The sequence below is a fragment of the Mustela nigripes genome, chromosome 2 (assembly GCF_022355385.1).
Source record: "Mustela nigripes isolate SB6536 chromosome 2, MUSNIG.SB6536, whole genome shotgun sequence".
Taxonomy (NCBI): Eukaryota; Metazoa; Chordata; class Mammalia; order Carnivora; family Mustelidae; genus Mustela; species Mustela nigripes.
In genome coordinates, this window is record NC_081558.1 from 18,955,550 (window position 1) to 18,979,671 (window position 24,122).

General features: G+C 47.0%; 1 protein-coding gene across 3 annotated transcripts in view; it reads left to right on the forward strand.

Moving 5' to 3' along the window:
• The first annotated feature begins 637 nt into the window (after nucleotides 1-637).
• Nucleotides 638-24,122, forward strand: part of DAG1 (dystroglycan 1) — a 70,916-nt gene continuing 47,431 nt past the window's right edge. Inside the window, exon 1 of one of the 3 annotated variants that reach the window (XM_059389735.1) lies at nucleotides 638-791. The gene's annotated coding sequence lies outside the window, so the exon portion shown is untranslated. Of the gene's footprint in view, nucleotides 792-816; nucleotides 974-1,093; nucleotides 1,115-24,122 lie in introns of those variants that run through there. The other 2 variants (XM_059389734.1, XM_059389737.1) reach the window with 2 other exon arrangements.

The following is a 24,122-nucleotide window of genomic DNA, read 5'->3' on the forward strand; positions in this document are numbered from 1 at the left end:
TTAGCAGTAACCTCCGCTCCTTACTCCCCCACCCCCTGAAAGAATGCAGGCTACAAGTAGTGAGTGACCAGCGCCAGCGGGTCAGAGCTATTTCTGGCGCCAGAGGAGGCATCGGATTCCGGAGTTGGGGGCAGGGGAAGGGGACAGGGTCAGGCCTGAGGCGCTTCCCGGACGACCTCGCCTGCTAGGGGCTAGGCCTTTGGAGAGAGGCCAGCTTCCCGCTCCTCCGGCCCTCGCCTCAGTTTCCCGATCCGTGTAGCGATTTAGAGGACCCTTCCTGACCGTTTTCAAGGCTTAGAAATACCGCTTGATTTGCATTCGAAAGAAATCAGGAGATCCAAACGATAGGTGGCCTTCTGTGGCAGAACTAGTTCCCGAGCCCGACCACCCTGGGTGGGTTGGACGAGTCTCACAGCCGGAAGGCCTGAGGTTGGGCGGGGTGCCCCTCCCCCACCGCCAGGCCAGAGGACTGGGGGCAACCCGTACCGGCCGGGGCGTGTCCGGGGGGACGGACCCGGCCTCCGTGGGGCGGGGCTTCCAGGGAGGGGCGTGTCTTTCGGGCGGGGGCGTGGCGGGCCAATGAGCAAAGCGGCGCGGGTGGAGGCGGGGCCTGCGCGCGGGTGCGGCGCGCTGCGGGGCGGCGGACGCAGGCAGAAGCGGGCGTCGCGCGGACTGCTGGTCGGTGCCGCGCGGAGCTGGCGGCGGGATTGGCTGCGGCACTCGCGTGTCAGGCGGTTGCTAGGCTCCGGCCGCGCGCCCCGCCCTCGCGCTCGGCGCCCTCTCACCGCCCGGTACGTGCTCGCGCGGAGGCTGCGGTGCGGCGCTCGCGGTCCTCAGGCTAGGTGGCGGCGGCGGCGGCGGCGACGGCGGCGACGGCAGCTTGGCGCCGAGTCCCCGGGGAGCGGTGGCGGCGGCGTGGCGTCTTGCGGCCGGGAGGAGCAAGCACCTGCCGCGGCCCGCCCGCCGGCGCTCGGTGAGTGCGCCGCCGGTCCCCTGCCGCCGAGCCTAGCAGCCCAGGCCCCCATCCCCGTGGCCGGCCGAGCCTCCCGAGGAACACCTGCTGCTGCTCGCGGTTTGGCCCGGGATGGGGACACGGTTGCGGACGTCCTTGCGGGTGAGGCAGCGGCACGGCCCGGGGAGAGCTGCCCCCCTCCTCGCGGCCCCTCAGGCAAAGGCTTAGGGCGTTCCGCGGCCGGGCCCGGGCTCCGCGCCGCGGCGATGGGCCAGGCCTCAGCCCGGCCCGCGCTCCGGGGAACGCGGGGCCTGCGCTCTGGCCACAGGCGTGTACGGCCTTGGGGCCTCCCGCTGGGCTTGCAAAGAGGGTCGTCGCGCGGCCCAGTTGGACAGAAGCCGGAGGATGGGGCACTGACCCCCCGCAGGAGGCGGGGAAGGGCGCCGCAGCCGCTGGGACCTGAGCTGCTCAGAGAGCCTTGGGGTCACCCTCCCACCCCCCCAACTCGAGCTTCTTTGGAAGCCTCCTGCCTTTTCACCTTTTTACTTGGTGTTTGGAAAACCGGATTCACCGGCTGGTGTATTTGTAAAGTGTCTCTAGAGAAAATGCTCTCTCTGCTTAGAATCCTGCCAAAAATTCCAAGTTAATTTCATACAAACTTAAGTGCTTATTAGAAATGCATATTTTAATCTCTATGGCATGTGAGGCTCTTAGGTTTGTAAACTGACTTCAGAATTAGTTTTAATGATGAGCATGAAGTTTTTAAGCCTTGGTGGAAGCTAGAGCCTGGGACAGCACGTTGATAGCCTGAAGTTCTAACTTAAGAGCCGGGCCTGCTATTTCCCTAAATAAGCGAGGAGAAGCGATTCCTGGCATGGAACCCAGACTCAGCTCAGGGAGGGTAGTGTTTATAGGACATGAGCCCAGATAAAGAGTTGGATTTGCTACCAGGTGTTTTTGAGTCTGCTGTAGATGGGATACTGTAACTTTATCAGGTTGTTCTATGGTGAGTGTTTAGAGACATGATAATTTTGGAATGTCCCTGTTTTTAAAAAGATTCAACCTTGGAGGCATACAGATCTCTATTTGGACTCCAGAGAAGTTGAATTGAACTTTGTTTGCTGTGGAGCCAAGGAATAAGAGCTCATGGTCTGCATGTTTAAAGGAGGCTGAGGAGCCATTTCTTGGAGAAAGCAGATTTGAGGAAAGATGAAGGTGCATAGTGTGAGCCTGTTCAAAGCCTGTGGGATACTGTATGAAAGGAAGAGTAAGCAGTACTGTACGGGCAACAACCACCCAGCTGGAACATGAAAGCTCTTGTTGATAGGAGCCTTGGTTGAAAGAGGAAGAGAGCAAGTCTTTACTGTTTTGGAAAAGTTGATTTGACAAAGTACATTCATTCATTTAATGAATATTTGCCTACTTGCCTAATTTTGTGGTAGGTTCAGGGGACTTGTGTAAAAGAGGCTGGTTCTGCCCTTAAGGAAGTTTCAGGGACAGTGGGAATTAGGGAACCTGTGATTGATAGTATCTGCCCAGTAAGTGTGCTCACATGGTGCTTTGGGAGCCTGAGGAAAGGGAATTCCTAAGCTGAGGCTTGCAGGGCCAGCAAGAATTAGTTTGGGGGGGGGGGGGGCAGCAAGGTCTGGATGCAGGGAATCACACGTACACGAGCTCCTAAAATAGCACCTGTGAGTCCTCCAGCTTGGCCAGTAGGATCCCTAGGCCTTTCTAGGCCTTTCTCTAGGCCCATTGTGCTGGGGAGTTCAGACTTTCTCAGGGTGCAGAAGTCTGAGAAGGCTTTTCAATTACTGGAGTAGCATGGTCCAGACCTGTGTTTAGAAGGATGGTGGTGTTTAGAAAGATGCTGGTGACCACATAGGTGGTGTCGGGGAGGGGTTCAGGACCTCCAGCTGTGAGGTCTGCCAGTAGAGGAGAGCTAAGGTGGGAGGAGGAGCCAGCTGAGAGTCTGAAGAGGTTGAGCAGAGGGAATGTCAAGCTGGGGTTGTGTGGGGGGAGGTTGGGGACAAGGAGAAGAAGTCTGTATTCAGGAATGTGTGGGTCAGAAGAGTAACATGACCAAGGATTTAACTCTATCTTGTGTGAGTTCGCTGGTGTCTGTTAAAACACTGAGAATGGTGTGGTAAGCGGGGGATCCTGGAGCCACTTGGACTCCAGGTGGCATATGATTGTTAAAAATCCTATCTCTCGAACTTGAGGCATTGCATTTCCTGTTGGGCAGGGCTGTTGTACTGGTCTCAGAGTAGGGGTGTGTTCTTTTTTTTTTAACAGGTGTGTTCATTCTTGATGCAGACGAGAGTATGTACAATCCTTTACCTTACAGTTGTTCTGGCCTTTCTTGCTTTCTAGGTCAGAGATGTGATAGACTGTGTCAGCCACAGTCATGGGCTTTCTGTTTCTGTTCTGTGTGCGCTATTGCTAATGGTTATGAGAATCCTTTATATTGACTGAAGAAGCAGAGTCCTAGATGAGGGAATGTTCCCAAGGTCACACAACTTGTCATCATGTGGCAGAGTCCGGCTTTGAATACAGGTTGAACATTTGACTGTGCCCACCTGAGTTTGTGTTGCATCAGACTGATGATGGTAGCCTTGGTTGGGTGCTTCTCTGGTGAAGGCCAAGCCCAGGTGTTTGGTGGTGGGTACAGTGCCAGGGCAGTATGGGAGAAGTGATCAGGGACTCCACGAAGAATTCCAGGAACAGGGGCGCCTGGGTGGCTCAGTGGGTTAAGCCGCTGCCTTCGGCTCAGGTCATGATCTCAGGGTCCTGGGATCGAGTCCCACATCGGGCTCTCTGCTCAGCAGGGAGCCTGCTTCCTCCTCTCTCTCTCTGCCTGCCTCTCAGTGTACTTGTAATTTCTCTCTGTCAAATAAATAAATAAAATCTTTAAAAAAAAAAAAAAAAGAATTCCAGGAACATGCTGTGAGGGACCATTCTCAGAAACTAGGGTTTGTCTGACCCTTCTTGGGACCTCTACTGGTGCTCTGGGCACAATGCTGAAGTAAGCTGAGGAGCCTGGGTCCTAGGCTACGGAGGGCAGGCTTTAGGGTGGGACTTCAGTTGAGCTGTACCTTCAGGAAAGGGTAGTGGTTTGATTGGTGAAGGAGTTGATGGCAGGAAGGTCTCAACTCTGGAAGGAAAAGAAGTGAGCAGAGGCAAGGGTTGAAAGAGAAGACTGGGCACCTTTTCTATATGTTCTCGAAGGTTGGGTTGGAACCAGAAGGAACTTGGAGCACAGCTGTGGTGGTTTTTTTTTTTTTTTTTTAAGATTTTATTTATTTGAGAAAGAGAGCATGAGAGGGGAGAGGGTCAGAGGGAGTAGCAGACTCCCTGCTGAGCAGGGACTCTCCCCCCCCAACCCCCCACCAATCTGTGACTTGATCCCGTCACTCCAGGATCATGACTTGGGCTGAAAGCAGTCGATTAACCAACTGAGCCACCCAGGCACCCAGCTGTGGTGGTTTTAAGAAGTGACCTTGGGGTGCCTCTTGCTCAGTCAGTGGAATGTGGGACTCTTGCTTTTGAGGTTGTGTGTTCGATCCCCATGCTGGGCATATCATAGGGTTTATTTAAAAACATTAAAAAATATTTTTAGGGGACGCCTGGATGGCTCAGTGGGTTGAGGCCTCCGCCTTTGGCTCAGGTCGTGATCCCGGAGTCCTGGGATCGAGCCCCACATCGGGCTCTCTGCTCAGCAGGGAACCTGCTTCCTCCTCTCTCTCTGCCTGCCTCTCTGCCTACTTGTGATCTCTGTCTGTCAAATAAATAAATAAAATCTTAAAAAAAAATATTTTTTAAAAAAGCCCCTATTATGAGAATGGAGACTGGACTGGAGGCAAGTTGGTTACTGCTGTGGTCTAGTAAGGAGGTAGGTGATCTAAACAAGGACATTGTTCAACAGGTGAGTGAGGAGAGAAAAGGAAAGTTCAAAATGAGACTGTTCAGCAGACATTAGGCACCTGAATGGTGCTGGTATCATCAGGGATCTACCATTGAATAGAAGGGACAGGAGGTGGCAGTGGAATATAAGACAGCATCAGCCAAATACTGGTGAGGACTTGAGAGACTTGGAATAAATGGGGCACCTAGACAGCAAAATGGGGGGGGGAAGGCTTAGTCTGTGGCAGGCAGGCTGTCCTTGGGTGACCCGAAGAAGGTGGAGGAGCGAAAGATCAGCCCATGCCTGAGGACCAAGGAGTAAAGCCAAAGGAAGTGTCCCTTGGGGAAAGTGGGGCAAAAATCTGACCTGAAGGCTGAGCTGGGCCAGTGGGGTGACCCTGGAAGTTCTGAGTGGGATAGTGCTTGTGCCCTAGTTTTGAGTCTTGCAGGAGTGCAGTTGAAGGAGGTAGAAGGTAAAGGTATAAAGAAGGAAGTAGAAAGGGTGGTTGAAAGAGATGGCAAGAAAGGGATTTACTCAGGGAGGAGAAGCCATGATTTGTTGACCCACTTGGTGGATAGAGAACTAGTATGTTTTAAAATGTTTGCAGTTTAGATCTCAGGGTCATGAGTTCCAGTCCTGCATTGAGCTCCATGCTGGGCGTGGGGCCTACTTAATAAAAAAAAAAATGAATTAAAAAAATTGGGGATGCCTGGGTGGCTCACTTGCTTAAGTGTCTGACCTTTTTTAAAAAATTTTTTTTATTAATATATAATGTATTATTTGCCCCAGGGGTACAGGTCTGTGAATTGTCAGGCTTACACATTTCATAGCACTCACCATATCACATACCCTCCCCAGTGTCCATAACCCAACCACCCTATCCCTACCTCTTCACCCCTCCAGCAACCCTCAGTTTGTTTTGTGAGATTAAAGAGTCGCTCATGGTTTGCCTCCCTCTGGATCCCGTTTTGTTTCATTTTTTTCCTTTCCTACCCCCCAAACCTTCCACCCTGCCTCTCAGATTCCTCATATGATATGATATCATATGATAATTGTCTTTCTCTGATTGACTTACTTTGCTCAGCATACCCTCTAGTTCCATCCACGTAGTTGCAAATGCCAAGATTTCATTTCTTTTGATGGCTGCATAATCCATTGTGTGTGTGTGTGTGTATACACACACCACATCTTTATTCATTCATCTGTTGAGGGACACCTAGGTTCTTTCCATAGTTAGACTATTGTGGACATTGCTGCTATAAACATTCGGGTGCATGTGCCCCTTTGGATCACTACATTTGATTCTTTAGGGTAAATACCCAGTAGTGCAATTGCTGGGTTGTAGGGTAGCTCTATTTTCAACTTTTTGAGGAACCGCCATACTGTTTTCCAGAGTGGCTGCACCAGCTTGCATTCCCACCAACAGTGTGGGAGGGTTCCCCTTTGTCCGTGTCCTCGCCATCATCTGTCTTTTCCTGACTTGTTAATTTTAGCCATTCTGACTGGTGTGAGGTGGTACTTCATTATGGTTTTGATTTGTATTTCCCTGATGCCAGGTAATGTGGAGCACTTTTTCATGTGTCTGTTGGCCATCTGAATGTCGTCTTTGCAGAAGTGTCTGTTCATGTCCTCTGCCCATTTCTTTTTTTCTTTTTTTTTTTTTTTAGATTTTATTTATTTATTTGACAGAGAGAGAGAGATTGATCACAAGTAGGCTTAGAGGCAGGCAGAGAGAGGGGGAAGCAGGCTCACTGCTGAGCAGAGAGCCTGATGCGGGGCTCGATCACAGGACCCTGAGATAATGACCCAAGCTGAAGGCAGAGGCCTAACCCTCTGAGCCACCCAGGCGCCCCCCTCTGCCCATTTCTTTCTTTCTTTCTTTTTTTTTTTTTTAATTAATTTATTTGACAGAGAGGGAGATCACAAGTAGACAGAGAGGCAGGCAGAGAGAGAGGAGGGAAGCAGGCTCCCTGCTGAGCAGAGAGCGGGATGTGGGGCTCGATCCCAGGACCCTGGGATCATGACCTGAGCTGCAGGTAGAGGCTTTAACCTGCTGAGCCACCCAGGTGCCCCCCTCTGCCCATTTCTTGATTGGATTATTTGTTCTTTGGGTGTTGAGTTTGATAAGTTCTTTATAGATTTTGGATACTAGCCCTTTGATATGTCGTTTACGAGTATCTTCTCCCATTCTGTCGGTTGTCTTTTGGTTTTGTTGCCTGTTTCCTTTGCTGTGCAAAAGCTTTTGATCTTGATGAAGTCCCAATAGTTCATTTTTGCCCTTGCTTCCCTTGCCTTTGGTGATGTGTCTAAGAAAAAGTTGCTGTGGCTGAGGTCTAAGAGGTTGCTGCCTGTGTTCTCCTCAAGGATTTTGATGGATTCCTGGCTCACATTGAGGTTTTTCATCCATTTTGAGTCTTATTTTTGTGTGTGGTATAAGGAAATGGTCCAGTTTCATTCTTCTGGATGCAGCAATCCAATTTCCCCAAAACCATTTGTTGAAGAGACTGTCTTTTTTCCATTGGACATTCTTTCCTGCTTTGTCGAAGATTAATTGACCATAGAGTTGAGGGTCTATTTCTGGACTCTCTATCCTGTTCCATTGATCTAGTTGTCTGTTTTTGTGCCAATACCATACTGTCTTGATGATTACAGCTTTGTAATAGAGCTTGAAGTCTGGAATTGTGATGCCACCAACTTTGGCTTTCTTTTTCAACATTCCTCTGGCTATTTGGGGTCTTCTCTGGTTCCATATAAATTTTAGGACTATTTGTTCCATTTCCTTGAAAAAAATGGATGGTATTTTGATGGGGATTGCATTAAATGTGTAGATTGCTTTAGGTAGCATAGACATTTTCACAATATTTGTTCTTCTAATCCATGAGCATGGAACATTTTTCCATTTCTTTGTGTCTCTCTGTTTCTTTCATGAGTACTTCATAGTTTTCTGAGTACAGATTTTTTGCCTCTTTGGTTAGGTTTATTCCTGGGTATCTTATGGTTTTGGGTGCATTTGTAAACTCCTTAGTTTCTCTTTCTTCTGTCTTGCTGTTGGTATGTAGAAATGCAATTGATTTCTGTGCATTGATTTTTATATTCCTTTTTTTTTTTTAAGCTTTTATTTATTTATGTGACACAGAGAGAGAGAGATCATAGGCAGAGCAGCAGGCAGAGATAGAGGGGGAGGCAGGCTCCCTGCTGAGCAGAAAGCCCGATGTGGGGCTCGATCCCTGACCCTGAGATCATGACCTGAGCCAAAGACAGAGGCTTAACCCACTGAGCCACCCAGGTGCCCTTGATTTTATATTCTGAAGTGTCTGACTCTTGACTTCAGCTCAGGTCTTGATCTCAGGGTGGTGAGTTCAAGACCCATGTTGAGCTTCATGCTGGGCATGGAGCCTGTTTAAAAAAAAATTGTGTTTAAGTGTGTGTGTGCATATGTGCGCATACACACACATATGTATATATAAAATGTCTGCAGTTTGGGAGACTCAGAATCATAGCAAGGATGGTGTGGCTTTCAAGTGGATTCATTGAAAGAATTGTCATTAGTTTGCCGGCTTGACCCATGCAGAATACTAAAGGTGGACCATGATAGTGTGAAGTTGGACCTGCTTTACCTCGCTTGCCTTTTTGAGTTTTTATTTTGGTCATACTCTTCTTTTTTTTTTTTTTTTTTAAAGATTTTTTATTTATTTATTTGTCAGAGAGAGAGACAGCAAGCACAGGCAGACAGAGTGGCAGGCAGAGTCAGAGGGAGAAGCAGGCTCCCCGCAGAGCAAGGATCCCGACGTGGGACTCGATCCCAGGACGCCGGGATCACAACCTGAGCCGAAGGCAGCCGCTTAACCAACTGAGCCACCCAGGCGTCCCTGGTCATACTCTTCTTGATAAGGGGTGTACAACCAGCCTAGTGGAATGGCAAGTGGTGCTAGATCCATTTAGTGGATGGGCAAGAATAAGAGTGAGGCCTTGTGAGCTCCCCCCCCCCAAAGATTGATTTATTTGAGAGAGCAAGCGATACTGTGTGAACAGCAGAGGGGGAGGGGCAGAGGTAGGAGGGTGGAGAAGACAATCTTAAGACCCAGAGATCATGACCTAAAACCGAAAGTGGAAACCAAAATGTTGGACGCTCAAAGGACTGAACCACCCAGGCGCCCTGCCTTATGAGGTTTTTTTTTCTAGCCTATACAGGAAGTCAGTGATGAAAAGTTTGATTCAATATCCAGGTTCTCTGGGTGTGTTGTTTAGATTGGAGCCACTGTGGAGTGTGACTCTTTGGGGGCTGGAGGCTTCCAGAGTATCAGAGAAGTAAATGCTGGTTTGAACATTGAAGGGGTCCACATGGGGACTAGAGAGTATTTAACCTCAAGGGTACTCAAAGTGAGAATAAATTCAGGTAATGTGTTCTTCAGTGTGTCTTGTGTATTGGTCAAGGATTTCTCCATCATTTTCTGGAATAAGTTTTCTTCCTCCTCCCCCATTAAAGAGTGTTTCGTGTCTTTGCTAGTGTTACTGTGCTGTTGGTTCTTCAGCCCCCATCTTTTTCTGCTTTTCCTGTATGGACACTCCAGGCCTGGAGTAAGGTAATGGTGGTTTTGAATATAAATGTGATTAATCTGGTCATTTCCCAGTAGGTTTTTCTGTGTCCATGCCTTTGGGTACTACTTGAAAGCAGTCTTCCTATGAGTCACATAACCTGCTTTGCCTTTTGATGTCCTGTTTCACTCTGATCATTAGTCAGTAATACTGCTCAGATAGCAATTTCTATAAATAGGATTTTAGAGTAGTTTACAAAATTACACCAGCCAGAGGGCTTAATTTAGCTTTAATGAATAGGGTTTCCTATTTTCCTATTTCTTGGGTTTGATTGCTAAGCATTTTCTTAGCTTTGCACTGGGTCCAGGGTAGGGAGATGGACGATGGGACGCCGTGGAGCAGTATCATAAACTGAAGGTATTTAAGTTGGTGAACCTGTTCTGAGTTCTCTGTGGGAGTGAAGTAAATCTGAATGAAACTTCAGCGGTATGCTTGCTTAATTTGTACTTTTATTTAAAAAAAATTTTTTTTTTTTAAAATAAGTTTATTTACTTAAGCAATCTCTACAGCCAACCTGGGGTTTGAAATTACAACCCTGAGATCAGGAGCCCCCTGCTGTATTGACTAAGCCAGGCAGGCACCCCAATTTATACTTACATTTTATTTATTTAAAAAAATTTTTTTAAACTATTTTAAAAGTAATCTTCTTCTTCTTCTTCTTTTTTTAGAGTTTATTTATTTATTTGACAGAGAGAGATCACAGGTAGGCAGAGAGGCAGGCAGGCAGAGGGAGGAGGAAGCAGGCTCCCTGCTGAGCAGAGAGCCTGATTCGGGGCTCGATCCCAGGACCCTGGGGTCATGATCTGAGCCAAAGGCAGAGGCTTAACCCACTGAGCCACCCAGGCACCCCTAAAAGTAGTCTTCTAGTGGGAACAATCAGCTGAATACAAAAAAATCACTTTTATGACTGAATGTCTTTGTGCTACACATCATGGTGTGCATTTAATAGCATTGAGGTTAAAATATCACTGTCTTAAGTTTTAGATATTGGAATTTTAAAATTTTTATTCATTTATATATTAAAAGATTTTATTTATTTATTTGACAGAGAGTGAGAGAGCAAGCACAAGCAGGGGGAGCAGGAGAGGGCACCCCTTTGAGCAGGGAGCCTGATGCAGAGCTGGATCCCAGCACCCTGGGGTCATGACAGGAGCTGAAGGTAGGCGCTTAACCTACTAAGCGCCCCAGGCACCGCAGAGTTGTTTTTTAATTTTTAAAAAATTTTTTAAAAGACTTATTTGACAGAGAGAGAGATCACAAGTAGGCAGAGAGGTAGGCAGAGAGAGGTGGGGGAAGAAGGTTCCCTGCTGAGCAGAGAGCCCGACATGGGGCTCAATCGCAGGACTCTGGGATCATGACCTGAGCAGAGGCTTTAACCCACTGAGCCACCCAGGCGCCCCTGTTTTTTTTTTTTTTTTAATTAATATTTTTTATTAAGTAATCTCTGTGCCCAAGAGGGCTTGAACTCATGACCCTGAGATCAAAAGTCTCATGCTCTACTGACTGAGCCAGCAAGGTGCCCCTATTAGAATTATTTTTTATCTTTGAAATTGTTTATAATTTTTGATCCTGGATTAATTCTACAGAAAACATTTAGTTTCCTTTGTCAGTCTTTGACAAAGAAGGGTGACTGATTGGTGGGGTGAACAGGAGACTGAGTGGCATTCTCCACTTCCTTTGGTGTAATTCTATTTTGGTTGTGGGCATTCATCAATGTTGGATCCTTCTTTTCCTGCAGGGCCTCTGCTCTTCAGGAAGATAAGGCTTTTAAAGCAGTCTAGCACTAGAAGGTGAGGTAAGGTACTTAAAAATTTCAGAGATTTCTGCAAAAGAAAAATGATGGATACTTCCATACTTGTTAAAATGATTATGGAATTTTAAAACACTTGAGTGGGGAAAAAGCTGCTTCAAGTAATGCATATATTTGGGACACCTGGGTGGCTCAGTGGGTTAAGCCTATGCCTTTGGTTCTGGTCATGATCTTAGGGTTCTGGGATCGAGCCCCAAATCGGGCTCTTTGCTCAGTGGGGAGCCTGCTTCCCCCTTCTCTCTGCCTGCTTGTGATCTCTCTCTGTCAAATAAATAGATAAAATTAAATAAAAAAAAAAGTAATGCATATATTTAAAATAAGAAATTTGGAGAGGTGCCTTGGTGGCTCACTTGGTTAAATTCTTGGTTTTGGCTCAGGTCATGATCTCAGTGTCTTGAGATTGAGCCCTGCTTTGGGCTCCGTGCATGGCATGGAGTCTGCTGGTCTCTCTCCCTTCCCTTCTGGTCCTCCCCGCTCGCTCTCTCTGAAATAAATAAATAAATCTTTAAAGAAATTTGGAAAATAAAAAGTAGACAAGAAAAATCCTTTGTCTCCCAATTTTAGTCTTTTTTTAAAGTTTTATTTGTTTAAGTAATCTCTGTACCCCATGTAGGGCTTGAACTCACAACCCCAAGATCAAGAGTCCCATGCTCTTCCGACTAAGCCAGCTGGGTGCCCCAGTCTTTCTTTAAATAGGAAATACCAGGGCACCTGGGTTAGGCCTCTGCCTTCAGCTCAGGTTGTGATATCAGGGTCCTGGGATCGAGCTCTGCATTGGGCTCTCTGCTCCATCTCTCTCTGCCTGCCTCTCTGCCTACTGGTGATCTCTCTCTCTCTCTCTCTCTCTGTCAAATAAATAAATAAATAAAATATTTAAAAAAAAATAGGAAATACCAACACATGGTAAGAACTCAGAAAGTTCAAAAGGATTATATAGGGGAAAGCTTTCTTCCACCCATCCCCTTAATCCCTAGTTCTCCCTAGGAATAGTCATTATCCTCTGAGACCCGGCCATCCTCCAGTAGACCTTGGGCAGCCCTTTTACTGAGTTTAGGTTAGAGGATAGATTTCATTTTCATCCTGCTTTTCTCCTAGCATTATCGCATGAGCTGTTTTCTAGAGATGTGACATTTCTAATGGTTAACCTGTCCCTAGTTCTTAGATTATTGTTTCTTACTTTGATTGTAATAGGTAATGTTGCTATTAACATCTTTGGGCTTTAGGTTGTTTTTTTTTTTTTTTTTTAATTTTTCACTAATCTGATGGTACATCAGTTTTAATTTTTTTTAAAGATTTTATTTATTTATTTGACAAGAGAGCTCACAAGTAGACAGAGAGGGTGGGGGGGGAGCAGGCTCCCTACTGAGCAGAGGAGCCTGGCATGGGGCTCAATCCCAGGACCCTGGGATCATGACCCGAGCGGAAGGCAGAGGCTTTAACCCACTGAGCCACCCAGGTGCCCCTTGTTTTGTTTTTATAATCTCTCTTATCACCATATTTTTTTTTTTTTTTAAAGATTTTATTTATTTATTTGACAGACAGAGATCACAAGCAGGCAGAGAGAGAGGAGGAAGCAGGCTCCCCACTGAGCAGAGAGCCCGATGTGGGGCTCGATCCCAGGACACTGGGATCATGACCCGAGCCGAAGGCAGAGGCTTTAACTCACAGAGCCACCCAGGCGCCCCTCTCTTATCACCATATTAAATACAAAGTTTTTGAAAAGAGTGAGACGTGACTTAGGGTCTTGCAGGAGCACACCTATAATGTCAAGTGAGGCAGGTTTGTATTGGCGTTTATTTTTAAGTATGGTGTGTGTTTTCTCTAGTCCCTTTTCTTTGACTTGCATAGCTTTGCTGTCTCTATAGCCATGCAGAGGCTCAGACTCCATGTTCTCTATCATTGTGGGATTCGTTCTTCTAAGGCATTCACAGCCCTTGGATGCCCTAAGTATGGGAGAGGGTGCCAGTTAAGGAGAGCTCAAGGACAAGTGAGACACTTGGAAGGATGTGTCCTATTCAGGGAAGTAGTGGCCAGTGCCCAGCTTGGTCCCCTGTTTGGCACTTGCTCTTCATTTCTACAGGTATTGAATTTCTGTATATGGAGTAAGGAAATCTATAAATAAGAAGCAGTTCATATAGCGTTCTTTCTTTATAATTTTATTTAATTTATTATTTTTTATAAGCTCTGCACCCAACATGGGGCTTGAACCCACGACCTGAGATCAAGAGTCGCATGCTTACTGACAGCCATCTAGCTGCCCCCAGACTTCTTTCTTATAGTTGGTTTCTGTGTATTGAAACTGATTAGTGTACTTGGAAAGATGTTTGTTTTGGCAAATGATCCAGTCATTTCTATTTCACCTTTCTCTGTGCTGGGAGCATTTCCCCCCTAAACATGCTAGTGGTAGATGCGGGATTACTTAAGATTCCCAAGGCCGTCCCAGTTTTGCCTTGGTTGTCCTAAACACCTCTCTTACATAGCTCAGTTGTTCTCCGGGACTGGGTTGATTATCTAGCCAGTTTTTGCCAGGAAAAATTATAGTGTCAGTAATGGAATTCCAATAGCATTTCCTTTTAATTTCGCTATTAATCAGAACCTGGGACATTATCCATTTTCTGGGCCTTTGTTGTATTATGGAATACCTCCATAAAATGTGCATTTCTCCTCACTGTAAAAATCCCGTTTGGGCTGGTAGGTTGTCTTTGCCTCCGATCTACCCTGGCCTCCGGGAGTCTTGCTCACTGGATTTTTTTTAATAACGGAGATCAGTCTGATGAGTAGCCCTTGAGCAGGGGTGGATTCTGAGTCTCGTGGAAAATGAGGAAGTGTAGAGAGCTTTGCTCTACCTGTTATGTTAAGCATGCCTGAAGAAGTGTCTTAGTATTTTTAGACTGAGCAGTGTTGGGTAGATTGAATTGCCCGAGTAGAGAAATTTGGTGGGAGGAGACTAGAAGAGAAGCTCTTTATTAAAGATCTAAAAATAGAATTCATTAAAGTCACAAATAGATAACAGTAGGATTCCTGTCTCCCTCTCTCTTCTGGATTTGTGCTACCAGCTGTTGCTTCTGCTTACCTGGAGAAGATCACAATATTTTGTCAGAAGGGTCAACGGTATAGACTTAAAATACTGTGTTTGCCAGTCTGAAGATGTGCTTTTTCCAGTTTTCAAGTACTTTAAAAAGTGGCTGGATTCCCTGGTGCCAGGAAGAAAGTCGATCCTTCTGCTTGAAGTGCCAGCCCTGAGCTGACAGGTCCTGTGGGGTCCCTTGTCCCTTCAAAGCTCTGAGTTATTTTCCCTTCTGGTTGGGCACTGCTGACCAGAAAGGGGACTCTTGTGTAAGCCCCATTGAAGGCCACCTTAATCAGATGGCACTTCGGGTCTCTCTTTCTGGTTGTTTTTAGGAGGGGTTTCTGTTTGATTCAGAAAGCTGGGAAGGAAAATGGCTGCTCATGCTTTCTTCTTATGCTGGCCTCTGGCGCCCTGGGCTCCCTGTGCCCTTTTACTCTGTGTGAGGGGGTGAAGGAATGTCCTCGCCTCCCCTCTCCCCTCCTGCCATGAGCTTCCAGGGAGAATAGGGCCCATTGTGGTCCGTGCCTGCAGGCACAGCCGTCCACGGCTGTGTCAGGTCTGCTGTGGCCTCTACCCTGTGTGCTGTGGTTACTGGGTGGTGAGGGCCCGCCAGACAGTCCCTTCCATGTGGCCCTGCCTTTCAGGACTGTTCTGAGGGATGGTCCTTGTGCTTTGTTTGCCCCTAGGTCTGCCCTCTTTTGTCACGTCTTTTTTTTTTTTTAAGGTTTTATTTATTTATCAGAGAGAGAGGTGGGGAGAGAGCGAGCACAGGCAGACAGAATGGCAGGCAGAGGCAGAGGGAGAAGCAGGCTCCCTGCTGAGCAAGGAGCCCCATGTGGGACTCGATCCCAGGACGCTGGGATCATGACCTGAGCCGAAGGCAGCTGCTTACCCAACTGAGCCACCCAGGCATCCCTTTTGTCACGTCTTAATAAACATTCTTGCGGACCCCTTTGCAGGCCTGAGCTTACTCTTGCAGCAGATTTAAGGCCATATTTGGAGAAACAGGCCTGCTGCTCCCAAGGGTGGCTTAGTGCCTGGTCATAGGAGGCTGGGCGCTCCCTCCAGGCCCCTTATGTTTGGAATCCTCTGGGAAACAGAGGATTAATCTATTTGTGAATGAAATTATTTTTTATAAATTGAAAAGATTTTATTTTGGCCTTCAATTATATCTCAGTAAAGCTGGAAAAAATTGTTTTTAGCCTTAATCAACCGTAGAACTCGTTGAAGATGCCAGAATGTGATTCTCCAGATGGGGAAGCCAGAGGGACTTAGCTTTTCAAGAAAAAAAATTCCATCTGGATATGGGTACTCTGCTGCTATCACACGGCCTTCCTGACCGAGCAGGCAGTTCTCTTGACCCCAGGCCAGCGTGCCCCTGGGAAAAAGAAGTCTGTGGTACTTACAGTTTTGGTGAGTAGACAGACAGAGCTGCCTTTCTCAGGGGTGTTAGCGTCAGACAGGAAGACAGATGTGTGGTCAGCTGTTGTGCTTTAGGAGGTTCTGTGAGGAGTAAATCAGTGAGCTGGTGAGGCAGGAAGAGGCAGAAGGCCTGAGCAGACCCTCTTGAAGTCTGCTGAGGGCTTTTCTACATGAAGTCTGTATGATTGCGTGGATAGCTGCTGAGAAATGTGTTTCTCTAAAACCCAGATTAGGGAGACTTTGGAATGGTCCTGTAAATTGTTGATTATCTGAGTAAAAAATGCATTCTTCCCCTGATGCTTCAATATGTATGATTTCTTTGTCTTCTGTGGAAGTGTCTTATGAAAGGAACAGCTGGCACTAGCCCTACCCTGGGTGTTTGCCTTCCTCCTACCTTTTTCTTTTTTTCCTTTTATTAGGGGGGGAAAATCTAGCTTATTTTATCCTTCTGCTGGAGCGGAATGATACATTTCTTCTCTCTGTTTTAGCATTGGGAGTGGCATTTTGTTTTTATCAAATAAAGGAATAAAATGTACTTGCCAGGCTGAGCTCCCACTGCAAACGGTGGCATTGAGTTTTGAAGGAGGACTTCTTTCAGACAGTGCCCGGTCATACATAGTGTTCTGGGTCATGACTTCCAGAGAGGTGAGGTCTCCTCACTGAGGGTCATTGCATTTTGGCAACACCAGCAAGAGTTTTGGCACAAGCATGATGATAAGTTTTAACGGTGAAAACACGGAGTATCCTCGGCAGTAGAAATGTGGGTCTGAGAAGGAAGCTACCAGATGTACTGAGTCCCCTGGGACCCTTGTATCCTAATGTGGCCTTAAGAAAGGCCTTTGACCTCTCTTCCTCAGTAAAATTGGGATAGAATATCTTCCCCATAGACTGTTAAGAAGGCACCTGGCTGGCTTAGTCAGCAGAGCATCTGACTCTTGGTCTTGGGTTCAAGCCCTATGTTGGATATAGAGATCACTTAAATAAATAAAGCTTTAAAAAAAAAAAGAAAGGGGGCGCCTGGGTGGCTCAGTGGGTTAAAGCCTCTGCCTTCGGCTCAGGTCCTGATCTCAGGGTCCTGGGATCGAGTCCTGCATCGGGCTCTCTGCTTGGCAGGGAGCCTGCTTTCTCCTGTCTCTCTCTGCCTGCCTCTCTGCCTACTTGTGATCTCTCTCTGTCAAATAAATAAATAAAATCTTTAAAATAAATAAATAAATAATTAATTAAAAAAAAAGAAAGAAGGAAATCAAGATTGGCCGGCTGGTCATGTATTCTACACCACTCCATAATTGCTGCTTGTTGATATTATATTTGTCCTCTTCCTTTCTGGTGTAAACTACGAATCTAATACTTAAAAGCTGGTTATGTTTCTTAGGGTGAATTAGGGGTTTAGGGGTGTTTTTTATTATTGTGTTTTATAATTACATATGTAATAGGTGATTTTTTTTTTTTAAGATCTTAGTTATTTGAAAAAAAAATCTTACTTACTTGAGAGTGCGATCATGTAGGGGAGCACGAGCAGGGGGAGGGGCAGAGGGGAAGGGAGAAGCAGACTCTCCGCTGAGAGCGGAGCTGGGTTTCAGGGCTCCATCCTAGGATTCCAAGATCTTGACCTGAGCTGGCAAATGTGTAACTGACGAGACACCCAAATACCGTGATAGGTGATTTTATATGTAGCAGGTGTTTGATAGAAACAAACATAGACACAAGCCCAGGGGTACCTCCATGAAAACAGCTCTGCCTTGACTGCTCACTTACTGTTGAGCTTTGGGAGGAGCTGTGGTGTCTTTTTGGGGCAGGGGTCCTTGGAGGCATTGGTCCCTGTCAAGATGAGCAGAGAACTGAAATAGTCTGAGGACCAAGGTCTCTCTATTAACTAACTACCATTGTTTAGATTTTTTTTTAAGATTTTATTTATTTATTTGACAGAAATCACAAGTAGGCAGAGAGGCAGGCAGAGAGAGAGGGGGAAGCAGGCTCCCTGCTGAGCAGAGAACCCAATGCGGGGGCTCGATCCCAGGACTCTGAGATCATGACCTGAGCCAAAGGCAGAGGCTTAACCCACTGAGCCACCCAGGCACCCCTCCCCCGACTTTTTATTTTTTATTTTTATTTTTTAATTTTTTTTTTTTAAAGATTTTATTTATTTATTTGACAGAGAGAAATCACAAGTAGATGGAGAGGCAGGCAGAGAGAGAGAGAGAGAGAAGCAGGCTCTCCGCTGAGCAGAGAGCCCGATGCGGGACTCGATCCCAGGACTCTGAGATCATGACCTGAGCCGAAGGCAGCGGCTTAACCCACTGAGCCACCCAGGTGCCCTCCCCCGACTTTTTAAAAGTAATCTCTATGCCTACTGTGGAGACTCATGGCCCTGAGATCAAGAATCACAAGCTCCAACAGCTGAGCCAGCTGGGCGCCCCAGCACTGTTTAGATTTTTAAGGAATGTCTTTGGAGATTGTTGGTGTCCAGTTTGTTTTCTTGAATCTCACTAGCGAAGTAGGAGGAGCATAGATTAGCAAGGTTGCCATATGAGTTGAGTGACCGGAAGTGCTTTTTCTTTTTCTGTGTAGTGTTGATACCTTTTGTAGTTATCAACAGGGCATGCCTTAGAGTAAAAGTCCTAGGTTTTCAAAGGACCAGACCTGTACTGATTTTTTCCCCATGTGATCATTTGACCTCCTGACTGGGTAACTTCTAAAACTGACTTTGCAGCTAGCATGCACTGTAAGAGACCTGGAGCAAGTGGGTGCCCCTGGTCATATGTTGGCAGGAGGAGATGCTTTACCTGGAACATGTAATTCACCAGGGCTATAGGGTTGGAATTCTTTAGAACAAGAATTTCCCCCTTTTTTTGGTTCCTAGGAAGAAGTGAGAATGGAATGTCTGAACCTTACTCTGTAAAATCAGCATCCTCCCTGGAAATCAGAACTGTTTTCGGCTTCCTTGAGCACAAATATTTGGAGTGTGATGAGGGTACAGGCAGCAGTACCCAGCTTCGAAGCAGGGATTAATTGTCCTAAAGGCAAAAATTGGTTTCCAGCCCCCAGGTGACATGGGCATTGTGTTTTACGATTTTGTGCTGGGTGGGGGCTGCCTCTGGGTTCCACTGGGGAAGTCTCCAGGTGATTTCCAGATAGTAGAGGCGTTTGGTTTCTGACCTTTGTGTTAGAGGCAGATGAGGGTAGAGCTGTTGGTTGTTATCAGATAAGAAAATGACCCGATACCACTAGAGGGGAGTTGAAAATAAAGCTGTAAATGCTCACTCTAAATCCTCTAAGAGGCCAGAGGGGAAGCAGAGTGTATAGGGCTGCTCCCAGTCTGGGAGTTGTCCCAGACTGTGCAGAACCCGTGCGGTCCAGAGGAGGCCACAGTATAGGAGCTGATCAGTAGAGGGGAAGGAACCCCAATGTGGAAGCAAGTCCATTTCCTGTTAATTGTCAGGGGATTATTGACCTTGGAGTTTTATTTCAGATCTGCATCTGAGGTGGAGCAGCCCGAACACCCAGTGGTGTACAGAGTTGACACCCACGTTCCTTAGCTAGTTTTGCTTATGTAGATTGTCTGAAGCACAGAAATATTACACTCATGAAATGATGGGTGACTGGCTTATTTGTATTTTGTATGTCTGTTTTAAAGTGTCTATTTCGTGTCAGGTCCTTACTGTGCTTTGTGTGCATTAGCACACCTTATGAATGTGTGCTTATTATTGGAAAAAGTTAAAGACAAGGAATTTGATCTAGGAGTGTGTAAGATTAAATACGGACTATTAAGCAGTCTTACAAGACAGGCTAGCCTACGGACTGTGGACAGGACTGTCTGCCGGCACGTAGTGGGCAGGTCCTGTTGGTGCTGGCCTTCAGCAATTTGTTCCTTCATTCAGCAGGTGTTCTTTTAGTCCCTGTCTTGCTCTGGGCACTGTGCAAGGCTTCAGGGTTGGATCTAGTGGTGGGTGAGACCGGTATGGGCCCTGCTCCAACAAGGCAAAAGAAGGAAGAGAAGTAAAGATTATTTCCTCTCCATTGGTATTTTTCCGAAGAAAGTGTGTTTGGAGAGGCTAAGGGTACCATTCCTGGGAAGTGACCATAGGCAGTTCGTGTGCCTTTGATTCATCATAAGGGGGAGTGGGAGGCTAGGCCTGTTTCAGAGGGCAGTATGAGGGATGAGGGAGAGGACCCTGGAGAGCCTGGGAGGCAGTTCTGGATGATGATGAGGAGGAGGAGGAGGAGGAGGAGATTTTTATTGAAGTATAGTTGACACATAGTGGTACATTTGTTTCAGGTGTCCAACGCAGAGATTAGCCATTTCTGCAGTTCTAGATTATTTTCAAAACTAGGCTGACATTTGGGCACACACAGATGTGTCTGTGACCTGTTGAACTAGTTCCTGGCCCCGACGCTGTGCCTCAGGTGATCCTGGTGGGGCCTGCAAAATGGTGTTTCAGAGAGTGGTTAAAGTGACCTCTGAGAGCCCTCTTGGTTTGGTGGTGATTTGGATAAGGATGTGTGAGGTATTTGGGGGATAATTGAGGAAGCTGCAGAAGAGAGGGGAGGGGAGGAAGAAGATAACAGTGAGGAGGAACTTTGTTAGGTTTGTTCTGGTTAATCCCCAAGTCAGCTGGAGGACGTAGGAGGCACAGGGGACAGGGAGAGCTGGGGACTAGAAACCACTGTGGGGTCAAGCCAGCTAGCAGTAAGGATGTAAGATGTGTGCAGAGACTTTGGCCAGCCTTGAAATGATGGATTCATGGTGGTGTAAATAGAGATAGCTTCTGAACAGAAACTGAAGCGGTGAGGTTGGGCTAGGCCAGAGTTGAACTGTGGAATCTGAAAGGCTGTGCTGGTGTGCTTTAGCAGGGAAGCACGTTAAAGCCCTTCAGGCTGTGGGAGCAGGAAAATATGCAGTGGAAGGAATAATGCCTGGAGGGGACACGTTTTGGTCACCCACTTAAAAATAAGCAGCACACCTTTACTTTGTTCCTGGGAACCAGTTGAGAGATGGCTCAAGGAGCCACACAGGTGGCTGCAATGTCAGCTTAATACCTAACAGCTGTTGGAGAGTGTGGGACCAAGGGAATGGATTGGGGGTTCCTAATGCCAAACCCCAGATGTAGAGGTATGCGCCTAGTTTCCCGTGGCGCGGCCCTCTGTGTTCACCCTTCCTGGCAGGGTTCTCTTTCTGCAAGTGCTGCTTTACATAGTCTTCAGGCTCTTCCAGGGTTGGTTTGGTTTTATGTTTACCTCATCTTGTTATTATTTTCTTTTATATTTTAAAGCAGGCTCCACACACAATAAGGGGCTTGAATTTACCACCCTGAGATCAAGAGTTGCATGTTCTATCAACTGAGCCAGCCAGGTGCCCCCCAAAATATGTGTGTGTGTGTGTGTGTGTGTAGGGGAAAAAAAATCAATCCTTTATTTTTAATAGAGAAAAAATTGGCATGTAACATTAATTTTAGGTGTGCGACATAATAATTGGGTCTTTGTATATATTTTTTAAATTTTTAAAAAGTTTTTAAACTGTGCTAGTATAAAATAAAACAAAGGGGTGCCTGGGTGGCTCAGTTGTTAGGCATCTGCCTTTGGCTCAGGTCATGATCCCAGGGTGCTGGGATCGAGCTCCACATTGGGCTTCCTGCTCAGCGGATAGGCTGCTTCTCCCTTTCCCACTCCTCCTGCTTGTGTTCCCTCTCGTGCTGTCTCTCTCTCTCAAATAAATAAATAAAAATTTTAAAAATAAAATAAAACAAAAATAGAGAAAACAAGGACCCCCCCCCCCAAAAGTATAGTTTAGTGAATTACAAGGTCAAGAAATAAAACTTTGCTGGCCCCACTAGAGTGCCCTTGGTGGGTCCCATCCCTGCTACAGCCCCTTCTCTCCTTCCTTCCAAAAGTGACCCCCAACGTACCTTTGTATCCATTTCCTTTTGTTTCTTTTTGGTTTTGCCTCCCAAATGTGTATCCTTAGACATTGTAGTTTAATTTTGTCCATTTTTAAAACTTCATATATCTTGGGGCGCCTGGGTGGCTCAGTGGATTAAAACCTCTGCCTTCGGCTCAGGTCATGATCTCAGGGTCCTGGGGTCGAGCCCCGAGTTGGGCTTTCTGCTCAGCAGGGAGCCTGCTTCCCTTCCTCTCTCTCTGCCTGCCTCTCTCCCTACTTGTGATCTCTCTCTGTCAAATGAATAAATAAAAAATCTTAAAAAAAAAAAAAAAGTGGGAGCCCAAATAACCATCTTCTTTAAAAAAACAAAACAAAACCAAAACTTCATATATCTTTTAAGTCTCTTTGATCTATAGATACTCCCTCTGTCCCTTTCCTTGCAATTACCTGCTCAAGCCCCTGGACCCTTAGACACCATGTGGGAGTCTTCCCACAGTCCAGGTGTAGCTGATGGTGTCTTAGGGTGCAGGTGGGCACGATCTTTTTCATACTTCCTGTGAATGGGTGGCTGGATCCAAAGGCATGATCCACCTCAGGTTCGGACCCTCTGGCACAGCTGGGGTGGTCTGCATCTTTCCTCCGGAGGGCAGCTTTCCTCTTGTTATACGCTGCTCACAGCTGGTACCCAGAGCACCGCTTCCATGAGGAGAGGCCAGGCCCAGCCCAGCCCAGCCTCTCAGTGGCTCTGCAGTCCTCGACAAACCAGTCTCTCTGGGACTGGTGTGACAGGGTGTTGCAAGAGGAAGAGCCGGGGTATCTCCTCTGGCCTAATTCACCGGGAGGGGCTCACAGCACCACCCACTTTGCAGGCCCTCCCCACTAACTCATGGTGCTTCTGCCTTTCCTTATTTGTCCCTCTTGTCTCCTTTCTTCAGCTTTCCTCCCTTCCTTTCTCCCTGTGTTTCTGTGGTGTTCTGATGGGAAAAAGATTTGAGGCTTAGGAGAGGGATTCTCCTCCTGTTTGTTTGCTCACCATCTCAGGGACTGTGGAAGCCTCATTTTACTCATCTGTAAACTGAAGATGTTGGTCTTGATGATTTAAATGGTTGCCTCGTACTTTGTCCTATGAGTGTTGTGTTTTACAAATTCTCTCTGTGTCTGGAAGCTGTTTCCCAGGATTTTCTTCTCGTTGTAGGGCACGTTTTGGTCACCCACTTAAAATGGTAAGGAAACGGAGAAATGGGTAGAGCTTAGAGAATGGCCACAATCCAGTCTTTCCTCTCATCAGTGCCATTAGGCCGTTGTTGTGGGTGAGCAGTGGAAGGCTCATGTGGGCCCTGGTCATGGCCTCACCTACTAGTCTCAAGCTCTGGGGACAGAAACCTGCCTTTCAGTATAGGGAAGTGTGTCAGCTGCCAGTGCTGCGCTGTGCCGGCAGGTGGCTGAGGATGTGGGCATGTGGAGGGCCAGGGGTGGTTTCAGTGTGAGAAGAGGCCCAGGCTTCAGGCCTGGGAACTTGTCAGCTGGCCCTGGCTTTCTTGTTTGTGGGCCCCACCCAGCTTATCCCAGAATTTGATGGGCAGCCCAAGCATGTGTCTGATGTGAGGGCAACTCTGTGCTTACTTCAGACAGCTGCTGCCTGACCCAGTATTGCTGTGAGGATCTGGAGGTAAAGGACTGTGCTGGTGACTAGGCTAAACCTTTGTATGTACTATATGCTGAGCCCACTGCCCTACCAGCGGGAACTGCCCCCAAGGAGAGGTATCATGTACTGTACCAGGATTTATCTGACCTCCCCCTGGTGCTGAGACGCTTAACATACGTCTGTGGTGTTTGTTTATTACTTCACACATTCCAAATTTCATTTATTTTATACAGAAGTAATTTCGAAGCCAAGTAAATTCAGATTTTTGCATGCATTGTGTCTGTCCACTAAGGTTGCTTAGGCCTAAGGAGGTAGACCTAAGGAGGTTTTCTTGGTTTGAATCCAAGTTTTCTGAGGGCTGTCCTTTAGGGAGGAGAATGTAAGGAATTCCAGAGTCAGGGAAGTGTGGGCTGTGCTGGAGGAAGGGGAGGAAGGGCTGCTTCTAGAAGCTGCTTAGCAATGCTCAGGAGCTGCCCAGAGGAGTGGGTGTCAGGCATCCAGCATGGCGGTGAGGGGAGTGCCGAATCTCCTGTCTGAGAGATCTTTACCATTTCATTTAAAAATTGAATTACTCAGGGGACGTCCGGGTGGCACAGGCTGTTGAGCATCCAACTCTTGGTTTCAGCTCAGGCGGTGGTCGTGGGATCCAGCCCTGTGTGGGGCTCCATGCTCAGCAAGGAGTCTGCTTAAGACTTTCTCTCCCTCTGCCCCTCTACCTTGCACTCGCACTATCTTTCTCTCTCTCTCAAATAAATAAATAAATCTTAAGAAGAAATTGTATTACTCAGATTTTTGTGAGACACAACTATGGCTGCTTGGTTAGTGTGGAAAAGCAGGAGTGAAAGCTG